Source organism: Aquarana catesbeiana, linkage group LG03 (genome assembly GCF_042186555.1).
Source record: "Aquarana catesbeiana isolate 2022-GZ linkage group LG03, ASM4218655v1, whole genome shotgun sequence".
In the NCBI taxonomy this organism is placed as follows: domain Eukaryota; kingdom Metazoa; phylum Chordata; class Amphibia; order Anura; family Ranidae; genus Aquarana; species Aquarana catesbeiana.
The window spans coordinates 40,025,662-40,042,003 of NC_133326.1; the positions used below are offsets into that span (position 1 = coordinate 40,025,662).

Sequence of the window (16,342 nt, forward strand, 5' to 3'; positions counted from 1 at the left end):
ATTTGACAATGTGACAATTTGTTGCACTAAACTGTACTGCACTAGTAGGCAGCGATGAGTTGCAAACAGAGGACAGCTTTGCCTGTGTCAGAAACAAATAATTAACAAACATGTCATACGTCCACTGCGCAGCTCATTTTGCACAGAGCAGCCCTGGTCATTCTCTTCTAGGGTCCCTTGGTGGCTCTCGTGGCTCCTCCTCACATCAGTTAACCCCCTAGGAGAAGCGCTCCCCTGGGGAGGTTACCATGCGGGCGCACTCCCAAGTCCAGCATTTGCGTCCATAGACACGAATGCCGGACTCGGCCCCACCCCCCAGCACCAATGGCTGCGCTGCTATCAATCTATCCAATCAAGAGCTGGGACCCCATACAGACAGGGAGAGCGCGTCTCTGTCAAGGGGATGAAGGGGCTCAGGTAATGAAAACGGGGGGCTTGGGGGCCAGTCACTGCCAGAAGTTTTTTCACCTTAATGCATAGGATGCATTAAGGTGAAAAAACACCAGGGTTTACAACCCCTTTAACCACTAAGCCACCACCCACCGTCATATGACGGCGGGACGAGGCTTCTGTTGTTCTGGGAGGACGTCATATGACGTCCTCGCCCTCCCGAGCCACTAGGGGGCGCGCGCGCGCCGCCGGCGGCACGCGCGTGCCCGCTGCGTCACTCGGGACCCGGTGCGCGTGCCCAGCGGCCGCGATGTCCGCCGGGCACCCGCGATTGCCGGGTAACAGAGCAGGAGCGTGGATCTGTGCATGTAAACACAGATCCACGTCCTGTCAGAGAGGAGAGGAGACCGATGGCGTGTCCCTTGTACATAGGGACAGCGATCGGTCACCTCCCCCCTGAGGGGTAAAACAGAATACTTTATATGTTGTCAGAGAGGGAAGATGGGATGAGCACTGTGGCTCCCCATCTGATCTTAGAATCATAGAAGCTAGATATAAAAGTTATTTAAACAAAATAAGGAAAGCAGAATTTAGGCAGGGAAATATTAAAGAGTTAAAAGAAAGTGAGAGAATGATATGCATGTGTTGTGTACAAATGGGAAAAATGTAAGCGATTTTAGAGAGATATTGGTGTGTGTGCGAATGCTGGAACCTTTAGTTCTATTGCTTGTGTGTGTCATGTACGCAGATGTGACCCCCTCCTTTGTGCTCTCCTGAAAGAATGTGGTCAGTGATAAGCTGGAAGGACTCCATGCCAATTTCTGTTTTTTAGACAAAACATTTATAACAAAATGTGCCGGGTTAACGAATCTAATGGTAAACAATGTGATCACAATTATTTTGAATCTGTTTTCCAAACATGGTAAAATGAAGGTTACATTTAACCGTGTATTACACAAATTGAATATCCTTTGATAGTGGAAACAGTGCATTAAAAAAAAAGGGAAATTAAGTAAAATTAAGTAATAATGAGTATTAATTTCTAATATGAGTTTAACAATTTTATTAATAATATAGATATATTGAAACTGGTTTAGACAACCTTTGGTTGGAAATGAAGTCGAGGTTAATGGGGAAATTTGTAATGAATGAGATTAGTTTAGATTAAGATAACAATTTTGTAATTTTACATTTATTCAATAAGCCCTTATTGAGAGAAAAAAAAGATTAAGATGAGGTTGTTATTTGGAATACAGCTGACATAATATTTGACCAAGCCAAAATGAATGGGATACATAAAAAGTTTTTCTACAAAAATGAAATTTCAAGGTTCTTGATAATAACTTGATGTGCGATCCATGATGTGAGAGTTGTTATAAATAAAATTTAAATATAACAGACCCATCACATCAAGTCCACACACCCTGTTAGGATAGACGTCACCTGCAGCCAGTTGTTTTATAGTTTTTGATGCTTTCTGGTCCATCATACAGATTGGTCCTTTTGTTTTTATTTATTTTTATTTTTGAAATCCAAAGCAGAATGTGTGGATTGTGAAATGATGTGCCCCTTTTTCTTGTAAGTACTGTGGTATAAGCAGAAGAATATTTTGGATTTATGGGCATCTCTCCATGACCGCAGGGTATTGTTATCATTTATTATAATATTGCCAGGAAAAAGTTGTCTTTTGAAACATGAGACTGGAGTTCTTACACAAATAGCATGATAGAAAACAAGACATTGTAATATATTTATGCAAGCTGGACCCAGTAATGAAGGGTTCACCCCGATATATCAGAGCTGTAGCTTTTATGCAAAGGTGCTATTAGACAAAGTTAGATATTGTTTTGGTCAAACATTTAATTTTTAATGGTCCGACATTCTGTGCAGCAAATATACAGCTAACTAAATGTTTGTTTAATGAAAGGTTTAAAATATGAGTTTGTTTATGTACAAATCTAACCATGACAAATGCTTACATTTATTCAAAAGAAAGGAAAAGACGCATGTGTTAAATTGATGGTGTAGGAATCAGCTGCTGAGAGCCCAGTGCGGGACACACTCCCTGAAGACCCAGATATTTATTTTTTTTTGTAGATTTGAGTATGCCGTTTATCACCCAGAAGGATACTCTGTATTCAAAGTCATTGGATCCTTTTTCCCCAGCTCAAGAAACAGAGCTCCATGTTTTAGCAAAGCCTGTGAGCTGTAAAAAGAGTGTATATTTATATAGATAGTCAAGATATAGAGAGCTTTTGGTTCCATTTAAAGGGCCAGAAGTTTGTTTTTACTTCGGCAGGTAAACCAATAAAGCATGCTAAGTTAATTTGATCGGCTGTTTTCAGCCTTCCAGGTTCTTGCTGAGGTAGCCATATTAACTTTCACACATGGAAGCAGACCAGGTGACTAAGGATGCTGCATTTACAGCCCCGGACACTTGATGGGTCTGTGCAACTCACAGATTCCACCCTAGTTCTGGCCCAGTATAGCTGGGATTAATAATTCAACTTTGAGGACCCCAGAACGAGAAGAACAAGTGGTCCACAGGGGGCAACTTCTTATGAAACAGGACTTTGGAAAAGGTGATCATTTATGTCTGCCAGACACTCTTTTCCCTTCAGCTTGACACATGGACCGTGTCATGAGTCACAAGCAGTTATGGCTGCCTTAGTAAATGAGCATGGGATAGAGCCAGGGTTCTCCACAGTTGTTTTTATAACATACCACTTCTTGTTTTACCTGTTACCAAAGGTGTTACCAAAAGCTGAACATCCCTCCCAGAGATTACATAAAAGATATATCCAGATGCCCAAGTTAGGATCTTACGAGTATGCATTTTGTCTGTATGGACATGTTTTTTGGATGTCCAGTGGCAAATGCTACTGCAAAGGCCACAGTAAAAAGTGTTATCAGAAGTAGTTTGTAAGTACAGAGTGCCAGGGAGTACAGAGAGTAACAGAGGAAATCATTTTTTATAGGAGAGTCCTTACTAGAAGTTTTGAGGTTTTATTTTTACACCCCCTACTGTCTACAATGTATCAGACAAAGTAGAGTAAGAAACTAGAAAACTTTTGCCTGAATGTTTTCTTATATTTTATGAAGCCCCTAAGGGGGATGTTGGACTCTCTCCCTATGGGATTTTGTTTGGGAGTGTGTTACTCACTTGCTTATATTTTGTCTCAGCAGCTGAAGTCCTTCATTCGGATCTCATAGAGAATGTTGCTGATCTTTTAAGGTTTTTGACAAACTCATTTATGTGTTTTCTCCCCAATTCCAGATCCTAAAAGTTTGGAAGGATCTAAAACTAAAGCCAGGTGACTTGTGGATTTTTAAGAGACATTTATATATAAGGAAATGTTTGGAGACTCAATACAGCATCTATTTCATGTACAGTTTTTGCAAAACTTGAAGGAAAAGTCACCTGGATCCACACCAGACACTGCAAAAATGACTGAATTAAAGAAATCTCTGTTTGATTTGTTTCCCTCTTGTGATCACAGTCTAGGGTACTTTTTGATTCAGTTACTTTAATTGTAAGGGATATATATATTTGAAAAATAGTTTAGCCATGTTGAAGTCATATTTGTCTTTTGTACGTCTTCCATTTTATGTAGAATTGTCTGTGTTTACATATGCTGATAAGTCAGCATGCCAACAATTAAGCTAGAAGGCCATTCTGGCCACAGGAGTGTACAGCCAGTACTCTGTAAATATGTCTTATCAATCATTTGTTTTTCACAATGAAAAGTCATTTGGTAATGAAAAAGTTGCTCAGCTATTATTTTCTCCACAATGGAGTTTTTTTGCCTCTTTGGCCAGGACTACCTCCACCTAAGCGTGTGGAGGTTCCAGGTTAAAGGTGATAGCAGGTATGGTTAGTGATCAAAATATTGATCAAAAGAGGGGAGACTGTAATGGAAATTTGTAAGTTCTGTATATAATTGTATTGTATTTTGTATGTATTGCACTCTGCCCTCACTGTGCACACGGCACTAATAATGTTTTCAGTAAATGTTTACATTCTTTTGAGTCCTGATTAGAATAAGCCTGCCTATGTAACGCCCCTTGTTACCATACAAACGTACAATTGTAATATTAATGTGATACCTACGTAATCATGTGCATAAAAACCTTCAATTGCGTCATAATAAAGCAGAACAGTAATTTGGAAAGATGCTGAGCGTATCTTTTGTGTCTGTTCCCTACTGCAGTAGTTATTATTAATTTGGAACCACTAATCAATATGAGGATAGGAGTTGCCTATCATCAATTCAACCGAGTCAGTGCCCAGATACTGATCGGGGAGATCATGGGGTGTAATCTCCAATTGCAAAACATCCAGCAACAAATCAGTGATGTTATTAAAAAAAATAATAACATCATTGATGTTTTGGGGCGAATTTAAACCCCACAAAATCACCTGTTTTATCGTACCAAAATTTTTTAAATGTTTAGAAAAGCCAAATTTGGAGAATGCACACAGTGTGCCAACATGTGCTATCTGCCATCACGGGATATCAATGGACGCGTTTTGGGGGTGCAACCCCTTCCTCAATTATAAAGTTGAGGAAGGGCTTGCTCCCCCCAAACACGTCCCTTGATCCCCCCTGATGGCAGATAGCACATGTTGACATTCGTAAATTGGTGTGCATCTTCCAAATTTGGCTTTTCCAGGGGTGATTTCCCCCCATCTGAACGCTATATCCATCCCAGTTCCTAAATACTGATGTCTGATATAGCCTTCAGGTTTTACCTAATGTGAACTTTGTAAGTTCAAGTTTTTTGGCTTTCTTGTTGGTTTTACACAGGCCTGTTTTATCTGAAATGGATATTTTGATTTTTCATAATGCTACTGCAAACATTGTTATACAACAAACATGTTTGTTTGTTTTAAAAACCTTTGGGAAATGCACATGTGATTGTGCACGTATAAAAAAGTGCCTTTCTCAAGAATGTGTGGATTATTGTCACAACACTTTTGGGGTGATGTAATTGCTGTTTTATGCAAAAATGGGGGTTATTTCCTAAGGGCAAATCCTCTTTGCACTACAATTGCAGGTTCAGTGCAGTTGCAAGTGCACTTGTAGTGAAATGCGTTTTTGCATTTAGGAAGTACCAGCCAACACTGTTTTTTATAAGGTTACCCAATCACGACATTTTCTGCACTCAACACATTTCTGTCAGGGTCAGCTAAAACAAACACAAGCAGTAAATGTCCACCAAGAATTTCTTTTGGTTGTTTTTTATTTGAAAAAGGTGCCACAGATTGTCTGGCATATTGATAGCCCCCCTACCCGCAAAGAACTCCAGGTAGTGTAACCGGACATCACGGGCATTCAGGGAGGGCAAGCCAGGACGGCCACTTTCAAGCGCCGTCAGTGTTGATGGATTAGGGATTCCGGCCTCAGGCCCAACTGAGCCAGCATAGTTGGCTGAATGTTTTCTTAAAAAATTATGGAGAACACAGCAGGCAAGTATTATATGGTTCAGTTTATACTCCGCCATATGGATGGGTGTCAGAAATAATCGGAACCGGCTGGCCAGGATTCCAAATGTGTTCTCCACTACTCTTCGGGCTCTGGCCAGCTGGTAATTAAAAACCCTCTGTTCCGGGGTGAGGGTCCTCATCGGGAATGGCCGCATCAGGTGGTCCCCCAGCACAAATGGTTCATCAGCAACAAACACAAATGGGAGACCTTCAACATTGTCCTCTGGAGGTGGCAAGTCCAAGCTGCCATTCTGGAGACGCCTGTAGAATGATATAGGGGGTCAGCGAAGCCAACAAAATTAGTGTCCCAAAGACTTTAACTGTGTTCCACGGCTTTGGAATTTGCCGCGAACAGGCCTTTTCTAGTATCAGAGCCAGATACACACAGGTTACATATGCCGTGAACGTTAGAGCAAGAGCAATAATTCTAGCACCAGACCTCCTCTGTAACTCTAAACATGTAACCTGTAAACATTTTTAAAGCGTCTCCTATGGAGATTTTTAAGTATTGAAGTTTGGCGCTATTCCACAAGTGTGCGCAATTTTAAAGCGTGACATGTTAGGTATCTATTTACTCGGCGTAACATCACCTTTAATAGTATACAAAAAAATCGGGCTAACTTTAGTGTTTTGTTTTTTTTTTATTATTCATGAAACAGTTTCTTTCCAAAAAAAACATGTTTGAAAAATTGTTGCGCAAATACTGTGTAGCATAAAAAGTTGCAATGACTGCCATTTTATTCCCTAGGATGTCTGCTAAAACAATATATATAATGTATGAGTAATTTTCTAGCAAAAAATGATGATTTTTACATGTAGGAGAGAAGTGTCAGAATTGGCCTGGGTGGCAAGGGGTTAATTACCATAAGTAGGTAATATACTAATAATTATTATATATTGTTTTTAAGGTATCTTACTATATTTTCAAAATCTGTACTCAAGCAGGTGGCTTAACGGACAAATTACTGAAGTTTGAAGTTATAATTTCCAACCAGTAATGTCACAGTAAATAGATAAAAAATAAATTATTATGTTATTTCATATAGCATATAAATATATGATTTAGCTTATATCTTTTCAGCAGTAGAAGATTCTCATTCTCCCTCTTAACTGTGTGAGAAAAACATGGGTAAATCGTATACCCATAAACCCATGTTTCTTCTAGTTAAGAGGGCTGGGCTGGAAGGGAGCATTTGTCAGTTAGACACATGCCCCCTTCTATGACACTGCAGTGAGAGGAGTGCCTCCACTGCAGCATTTTTTATTGGACAGCTGGGTCCATTGGTGCTTTACCAGTGGTCCAAGGCTCCAAGCTGTCCATTGAGCTCAGTGCCTCTGACAAGAAGTGAGAGGCACTGTGAGCTCATCCTCTCAGTCTGCTGCAAACCGAGTGTGCCAGCTTGTATTTAAACTAGCAATAAACTACTGGACCCTTTTTTGAGGTTATTGGGTGAATATTTTTTCTTTTGCTTCTTGGAAAGAGACACCTGCCTGTTCAAGGATGCTGCTGGGGATGATGGGGTTGGGTAAGAAAACTTAAAATTATATTTTAGCCTATTTTTGGCCCTACTCTGCATGGCCCCATACTGACTCTCTTCCCTGCTTGAAGGTAAACCTCAAAAACCCTTTGTCAGACTTCCATCCCTATTGCTTGAGACCAAAAATGTTGTAGCAGATGCAGATGGAGATTCTTATGAGGTGGGGGGAGAAAGATGGAAATGGAGAAGTGAGGAGTAGGAGTGTTGGCCTTTTTTGCTTCTCTCACTGAGGGATAAAAGTGCCTTGGACTTATGAGGCAGTGGCATTCAGTGGAATAGGATGGCTGGTTCCTCCATTCTTCTTTCAAGCTGCACCTGAATGACATCCTGATGTTGTGCCTCTCCTTTACTTTCCTCTTCTACAGTCTCTGGCACTCAGAAACCATTTGCCACTTCATCACCCCCATCATCCTCATGGATCAAGCCAACCTGGCAGTAAAGTGTAGCTGCAGGAACATCAATGGCAATTGCTTCTTCCTCTCTTTATGCTTCTGCCTCTCTCTTCCTCTATATTTAATAACAATTACTGAGCACCCTCCTGCACCAGGTTACTCATGCTGTGCTAAAATAATTCAGCTGATTCCTCCATTACAGTTTGTGGGGCAATGGCAGGGTTGGCAATGGCTGGATTGCAGTTGCTGATAAAAATGTGCTGTTCTGCATCTGTTAGGAGTAGGATTAGGAAGGCTTGGTTATTCACTCCACTACCCCCTCTGTGTGTTCTAGTTATATACTGTAGCACACCCACTGTCAGAAAGACAAACCAGATATGGCCTGCCTCTCAAAGCTCCCAACCATTGCAAATGCAGAACCTGCTTGGTCTCTACTAGCTGCATGTGAAGAACCACTGTCCAGTGGTGGCCCGTGCATTATGGGCGCACGGGCGCCACCCCCCCATCCATGCGCCCGACCCCTTTCAGGATACTGGAACCATGGATTCCTATGGCAGAATCCATGGTTCAGAGGCTCTAATAGGCTTCAAAATAGGGTGGGCCCAGGGCGCAGAGAGTGTGCCCTGATCCCACCCAAATGTGTGACGATAGCAAATTCATTTTCGCTATTTCCACACTAACCTTCCTCCCCGCCAATCAGGAGGCAGGGCATCAGACCTGCTTCCTGATTGGCCAAAGCGCCGGGCAACCCTATTGGATACCTGGCACTTAGGAAGAGGAGCAGAGGAGACACGCGCTGGAGCGGAGGTCGCTGCCACTCTAAGAATAGCTGCTGCAGTGCTACGGTAAGTCTCCTTGGCTCTGTCAGAGCCACGCGCGTGGGGGGGTGGGGGTGCAGGGGGTTTGCTGCCAGAGCTGCGAGCCGCAATCCACGCATGGGGGGTATATGCAGCCACTGATGGGCTCAGTGGCTGCATATATTGGGCACATGTGGCTGCATTTGATGGGCAAGTGGCTGCATATGATGGACACAGGTGGCTGCATACGATGGGCACAGGTGGCTACATATCATGGGCCCAGTGGCTGCATTTGATGGGCATAAGTGGCTGCATATGATGGGCACAAGTGGCTGCATATGATGGGCACAAGTGGCTGCATATGATGGGCACAAGTGGCTGCATTTGATGGGCACAAGTGGCTGCATATGATGGGCACAAGGGGTTGCATATGATGGGCACAGTGGTTGCATATGATGGGCACAAGTGGCTGCATATGATGGGCACACGTGGCTGCATATGATGGGCACAGTGGCTAAATATGATGGGCACAAGTGACTGTATATAAGAGGCACGGTGGCTGCATATGATAGGCACACGTGGCTGCATATGATGGGCACAGTGACTGCATTTGATGGGCACAAGTGGGTGCGTTTGATGGGCACAAGTGGCTGCATTTGATGGGCACAGTGAGGCTGCAATTTATGGGGGGGGTTCAGTGTTTTTCAGTTTATTTGCGCCCTCCAAAAAATTTTGAGCACCGGCCGCCACTGCCTCTGTCTCTCTCTTTAGGTCCCCCAGGCTTGATGTATGTAGGTGATTGCTTAATGTTATTAGCAGCTTTGTCAATAGGGGATTGAGAATTCTGTGCTTTGGTTCATTTGACAATGTGACAATTTGTTGCACTAAACTGTACTGCACTAGTAGGCAGCGATGAGTTGCAAACAGAGGACAGCTTTGCCTGTGTCAGAAACAAATAATTAACAAACATGTCATACGTCCACTGCGCAGCTCATTTTGCACAGAGCAGCCCTGGTCATTCTCTTCTAGGGTCCCTTGGTGGCTCTCGTGGCTCCTCCTCACATCAGTTAACCCCCTAGGAGAAGCGCTCCCCTGGGGAGGTTACCATGCGGGCGCACTCCCAAGTCCAGCATTTGCGTCCATAGACACGAATGCCGGACTCGGCCCCACCCCCCAGCACCAATGGCTGCGCTGCTATCAATCTATCCAATCAAGAGCTGGGACCCCATACAGACAGGGAGAGCGCGTCTCTGTCAAGGGGATGAAGGGGCTCAGGTAATGAAAACGGGGGGCTTGGGGGCCAGTCACTGCCAGAAGTTTTTTCACCTTAATGCATAGGATGCATTAAGGTGAAAAAACACCAGGGTTTACAACCCCTTTAACCACTAAGCCACCACCCACCGTCATATGACGGCGGGACGAGGCTTCTGTTGTTCAGGGAGGCCCGGAGTGAAAATGAGGAAGGAATGATAAAGGAGGGCCGGGCATGACAGTGTGGAGAAGGAGACACAAGAGGGGTTAATTAGAAATAGGGAATGGGAGTGTCTAGGAAGGGTGGTGGAAGATAGGAACTTGTAAAAGGGGGAGTGGCATTACTTAAGGGGAGAGGTGGAGCCAGGAAGGGGCAGTGGAGAGAAAGAAGACACAGGAGGAGGCAGTTTTATTCACTGCTCCTCCAGCATCAGCATGGAGGACAGGACACCATCCTGGCGAGGCTGAGGGCTGCGACGGCGACGAGAGGAGTGGACTGGCTGAAGAGGCAAGTCGGGGCACTGATATTGGATGAGGAGGGATCGTGGACAGTGGAAGAGACCCATCACGTGCGGAGGTCGTGGCCTCCGGCGTGTTTTTCACCAGGGCTGCCATCGCGGCCTGCTCGGCAGACAGGGAGCCCTCGGGGGGACCGATCAGCGCCCCCAGTGAAGCGGACACAGCGACAGGATAACTCAGGGCCCGGGCGGTCTGCACGCCGCAGGCCTACTCCGGGGGGCGGGGCCACGGGCCGTTATGGCGCCGCTTCACCGCCAGAGTTTCACAGGCCTCAGAGTGAGGGTTTAACACATGGGGGGTGGCAGAACAGGCAGGGGGGCTAAGGGGGGGAGTAGTGAGGACACAGTGGCTACCGGAGGGGGATTAGAGTGGTCAGCAAGGCTGTGGGTGGGCGGGGCTTAGCCAACAGACTGGCACATGGACAGAAGGATGGCGGTGGTGGTCACAAGCAGGCCGATCGGTGCAGCCAGGGCGACTCCCAGTGGCGGTTCAGGAAGAAGTATAGCGGCAGGAGAGAGTCGGCCCTTATATGATTAGATCTTCACGGCTTCCGGGGCCTCTTCACCCGGGGGGCTGACAACGCCAACTGTCAGGGAGCAGGACGATCGCTTGGAAGGTGAGGTGTCCGACAGCGAAGAACAACAAGTGCCAGCAGGAGAGACCAATCGGAGGCGGTGGGGGCGTGCTCCCAGACAGCCCGGTGAGTCCAGCAATGATTTATCTGTGATTAAGGCATTACATGACTTATTAGGGGTCGTAACAGCGGGTACAGTGGGGATAAAGGGGGGGGGGGGGCGCCTGATCAGCAATTGGCGGCTCCAAGGCCGGCCAGTTCTGGATCAGGGGCGCAATTGAAGGATTTATCGAAAGGATTGCAGAATTTGGTGGGTAGATTTGAACTGGGACAGGAACAGCTGCCGCAGGTGGCCCTTGGAAGGGAACGGTAACCGGGGGGGAAAGAGGTGCTATGGCGACTAGGGTAAGGGTGCAGAGGGTGCCGGACCCCTCGGGGGCGGCAGCAGAAGGAGCGGGTCAAGGAAAAAAGGGGGGCTACAGAGGGGGCGGCAACAACGGCCAGAGTGGAGGTGGTGAGTATTGCGGATGCGGCGAAGGGCGAGGTATATGGGTGCTTTGAGGGTCCACTGGGAACACACTTAAAGCAGGAGGTTCGGGATAATATTGTCAAGGGTGAATATGTGGAGATATTTTTCCCTATTGCCGCTGGAAAAATTTAACCGGTGATAGGGTAAAACCGGATAATTCCAAGAAGGGGGGATGAAGAAAAAAGAGGTACAGGCTGATTCCGCGGACATTTACAAATTGTAAATTTGGGGGGTCCTGTAAGTTTAAGCACGAGTGCTTCAAAAAAAAAAAAAAAAAAAAAAAAAAGGGAGGCGTCACAGCGAGCCTGCACATGAAAGGGACGACGCCGGAAAGGTGAAAAGGAAGAAGCCTTTTCTAAGTAGGTATCCGGACTAGGTAGCGATGAGGCTATTGGTCACGGGGTTTGGGGAAGGTTTTCGTATACCATGTTCATGGGCAGTGGTTCCACCACTGACAAGAAATTAGAAGGTTAGTGGGGGGGAAAAAATTGGCGAAGGAAGTGGCTTTGGGTCGGATGGGGGGCCGTTTGTGGATAATACCTATACAGGATTTAGTTGTTTCACCTTGGGGGGTGGGGCCTAAGAAGGAACCGAACAAGTTCCGACTTATTCATCATTGGTCATTTCCTAAGGGAGTTTGGTGAATGATTTTATCGATCCGGAAGCATGCACTGGGTCTTACACGTCATTCAACGTGGCAGTATGATGGGTGAGGAAGTATAGCAAAAGAGCCATTGATGGCAAGTCGGACATAGAATCCGCCTTCCGCTTGCTTCCGGGGCATCCGGATAGTTTCCGGCCGTTGGGTTGTTATTGGCAAGAACAGTTTTATGTAGACAAATGCTTACCTATGGGTTGCTTCATTTATGGTGCCATGTTTGAAGCATTTAGCTCATTTCGGGAGTGGGTGGTTAGGGATGTGTCGGGCCTAGATTCGGTCATACATTACTGCCTCCGACGTGTGTGCGATTCTGCTAGCCACGTTGCAGCACTTCGCGGGCAGGTTTTTGGAGTGCCTTTAGCAGAGGATAAACAGAAGCCCCGACGACGGAACTCAGTTTGTTGGGGGGATAGTGGTAGATGTGGAAACAGTGGAATGTCGCCTGCCCAGAGGTAAGTTGGAGAACTTATACAAAGTAATTTGAGGGATCCACAGACTGTGGTAAGTCCAGTTGAGGGCTTTGCAGTGGTTACTAGGTAAGTTGACTTTCGCTTGTAGGATAATCCCAATGGGGAGGGTGTTCTGTCGACGGCTGTCGGCAGCAACGGTAGGGGTCAAGGCACCTACATATTTGGTCGGGCTTAATAGGGAACACCGGGAGGACTTGAAGGTATGGTATGAGTTTCTGGAGTCGTACAACGGCAGATCGTTGTGGATGTCGGGCCCGGTGACATGGATTTAACTACAGACGCGGTAGGGGCTAAGGGTTATGGGGGCGTTTTTTTCAAGGGCAGTGGAGTGCGGGTCCTTGGCCGCAAGTATGGGTGGAGGCAGGGTTCGCGTAACCTGGTGTTACTGGAACTCTTTCCAGTAGTACCGGCGTTGGAACTTTGGGGGTGAGGCTTGTAGGAATATGAAATCGGGACTGAATTGTGCCAACAGGGGAGTGGTCCAGGTGATCAACCGCATGTCGGCGTCATCACCACCTGTACTAAGGCTATTGCGTAGGTTGGTGTTGAGGTGCTTGGGATTGCACATTTTCTTGTATGCTGGTCACATACCTGGAGTGTATAATACACTGGCTGATGCACGGTCTCGCTTTCAGTGGGACAGATTCAGAGAGTTGACCCGGGCGCAGAGCAGGAGGGAGTCCCTTACACAGATTGGATGTGGGAGCTGGCATTGGAGTCGCCGCGGGATGGATTCGGCAGTCAGTGAGTGTAGCCACGCGGGCGCATTATACTAAGGTATGGAAGGAGTGGTTGTTAATGGTACAGGAGGCCAGGATTGGTAAGGACAGGGCGGAGGTAAGGTTGTGGGTTTTGTATTTTGTGTCTAGGAACATGGAACGTGGGGGATTGGTCTCTGCCATTGAGCGGAAGATGGCAGGCCTGTCATGATTTTACAACTGATGGGGGAGGAGGACGCAACAAAAGAGTTTGGGTGAAACAGGCTTAAAAAAAAAAAAAAAAAAAAAAAAAGGGGGGGGGGGTTTTCCGGAGGGGTCACATGAAATTGGTTATGAGACGGCCTGTCACGTTTGCCAGTCTGAGGGCCATATGTGGGATGTTGTGTTCAGTATGTATCTCAAGCTATGAGGTCTTACTGTTTTACTGCGGTATCTTCGCTGGCATTTTATGACTAAGGCATAAAGATGGGTCCTATTTATCAAAAATTCCAATTTATGTCGGTGTTCAGCAAATGCCTTTTCAGGGCAGGCTTGGAGGGGGAACAATACGCTTCACACTCCTTCTGCATAAGGGCGGCTACTGAAGCTGCCAGGTGTGGGTAGGATGAGGCGGCGGTGTGGAGGAACGGGAGGTGGGAATCAAGGAGATTCCGCATTTAAAAAAAAATAAATAAATAAATAAATAAATAAATAAAATACAATTTTAAAGAAAGAGAACAGGGGGAGGTAAACCGGATTTACGGGGTGTTTTAAATGAGGTTGTCAGTATGTGGGGATATGCTGGAGTATTGCTACCTTGGATGTTTTGTCGTCTCATTTCAGATGGAGGTTCCACACGCCTCATTTTCAGATGGAGGTTCCACACGCCTCATTTGGATCCTCGGTCATTTCTATGTGTGCTGGGATTGGGCATTTCGCGGAAAGAAGCTTATTTGCGGTGGTTGGGTACGCCTGGTATGAGGTGGGAGAGAGTAGTTCGGGAAGTGGTATGATATGAAATTTGGACAGACCTCCCGATGTTTTGGTAATCCATGCAGGGGTTAGTGGTTTGGGGGGTACGTCCGGTCAGGGAGCTGATCACAGACATCAAGGCTGATTTTCTGCAGTTAAAGGCTGATTTTCCGGGTACTCTGCGGCTATGGTCGGACATATTTGCCCGGACAGTTTGGAGACGGGCTAGATTAGTGACTAGCATTCAGAAAACACGCATATGCATAAACAAAATGGTGGGGAGGTTGTGGTTAATAATGGAGGTTTAGTCATTGGGCATCTAGAATTAGAGACCAATGTTGGGCTCTATTGGATAAAGGATGGAGTTCATCTTTCAGATGGGGGATTGACCTCTAGTCTGGGCTTGCAGGAAGGGATTCAAAGGGCCCTGTGGGTGTGGAGGTGCCTTCAAGAGTAAGTTGGTCACTCTTTCAGGCTGTGGCGGAGTTGCTTGTTGGTCTCTGACGGTGGCAGTAAGAAGTTGGTAATCCAAAAGGGGTGGGGGGCTCATCGGCAAGATCAGCCCCTCCGGTGTATTCCATCATGGTGGATGGAATAAGGAGATGGTGGCACTGCGGGAAAGGGGGTGTCTCCGAGCGGCTACAGCGGGAGGCCTAACGGTTTTCAAAATGGTACCCGCAGTGCGTGGTGGTATATATATTTTTGGTATACATATTTGGTAAACAAGGTGAGTCGCCGTCAGAGACCAACGGACTGGGGTAAAATGTTATGGTATGGGTTTTATGTTGATTTGATAGTGGAGTTATCTGGTTGGTTTGTCTAATAAAAGCTGTTATGGCCATTTATACTCCAAAACAAGGTGTGGACTCAATTATTATAAATGGATATTAAAGTGGGTTGGAGTTTAGGTGCATAACAGTTAATTCATGGGGGTCATTTTGACTACACTGGTCAAGGGAGGCCCGGAGTGAAAATGAGGAAGGAATGATAAAGGAGGGCCGGGCATGACAGTGTGGAGAAGGAGACACAAGAGGGGTTAATTAGAAATAGGGAATGGGAGTGTCTAGGAAGGGTGGTGGAAGATAGGAACTTGTAAAAGGGGGAGTGGCATTACTTAAGGGGAGAGGTGGAGCCAGGAAGGGGCAGTGGAGAGAAAGAAGACACAGGAGGAGGCAGTTTTCCCACCCTCCCTCCCTATATATAGATATATATAAAATCAGAAGTGTATACAATTTATGTTGGGTGTTTGTTGTGATTTTTCTTTTTGTATTCCAGGTGGAAGACGGTCGTCATAACAGCAAATAAGGGGTGTTTACAGAGGGTGGCGGAGTTGCTTGTTGGTCTCTGACGGTGGCAGTAAGAAGTTGGTAATCCAAAAGGGGTGGGGGGCTCATCGGCAAGATCAGCCCCTCCGGTGTATTCCATCATGGTGGATGGAATAAGGAGATGGTGGCACTGCGGGAAAGGGGGTGTCTCCGAGCGGCTACAGCGGGAGGCCTAACGGTTTTCAAAATGGTACCCGCAGTGCGTGGTGGTATATATATTTTTGGTATACATATTTGGTAAACAAGGTGAGTCGCCGTCAGAGACCAACGGACTGGGGTAAAATGTTATGGTATGGGTTTTATGTTGATTTGATAGTGGAGTTATCTGGTTGGTTTGTCTAATAAAAGCTGTTATGGCCATTTATACTCCAAAACAAGGTGTGGACTCAATTATTATAAATGGATATTAAAGTGGGTTGGAGTTTAGGTGCATAACAGTTAATTCATGGGGGTCATTTTGACTACACTGGTCATGGGAGGACGTCATATGACGTCCTCGCCCTCCCGGCGGCGCGCGCGCGCCGCCGGCGGCGCGCGTGCCCGCTGCGTCACTCGGGACCCGGTGCGCGTGCCCAGCGGCCGCGATGTCCGCCGGGCACCCGCGATTGCCGGGTAACAGAGCAGGAGCGTGGATCTGTGCATGTAAACACAGATCCACGTCCTGTCAGAGAGGAGAGGAGACCGATGGCGTGTCCCTTGTACATAGGGACAGCGATCGGTCACCTCCCCCAGTCAGTC

General features: G+C 46.2%; 1 long non-coding RNA gene across 1 annotated transcript; it reads left to right on the top strand.

Annotated features, from left to right (window-relative positions):
* The first annotated feature begins 10,097 nt into the window (after positions 1–10,097).
* LOC141131304 (uncharacterized) lies at positions 10,098–15,474 on the top strand. The gene is made up of 2 exons (XR_012242733.1): positions 10,098–10,364; positions 14,151–15,474. It is a non-coding gene; the product is annotated as an uncharacterized lncRNA (long non-coding RNA).
* Positions 15,475–16,342: the final 868 nt, after the last annotated feature.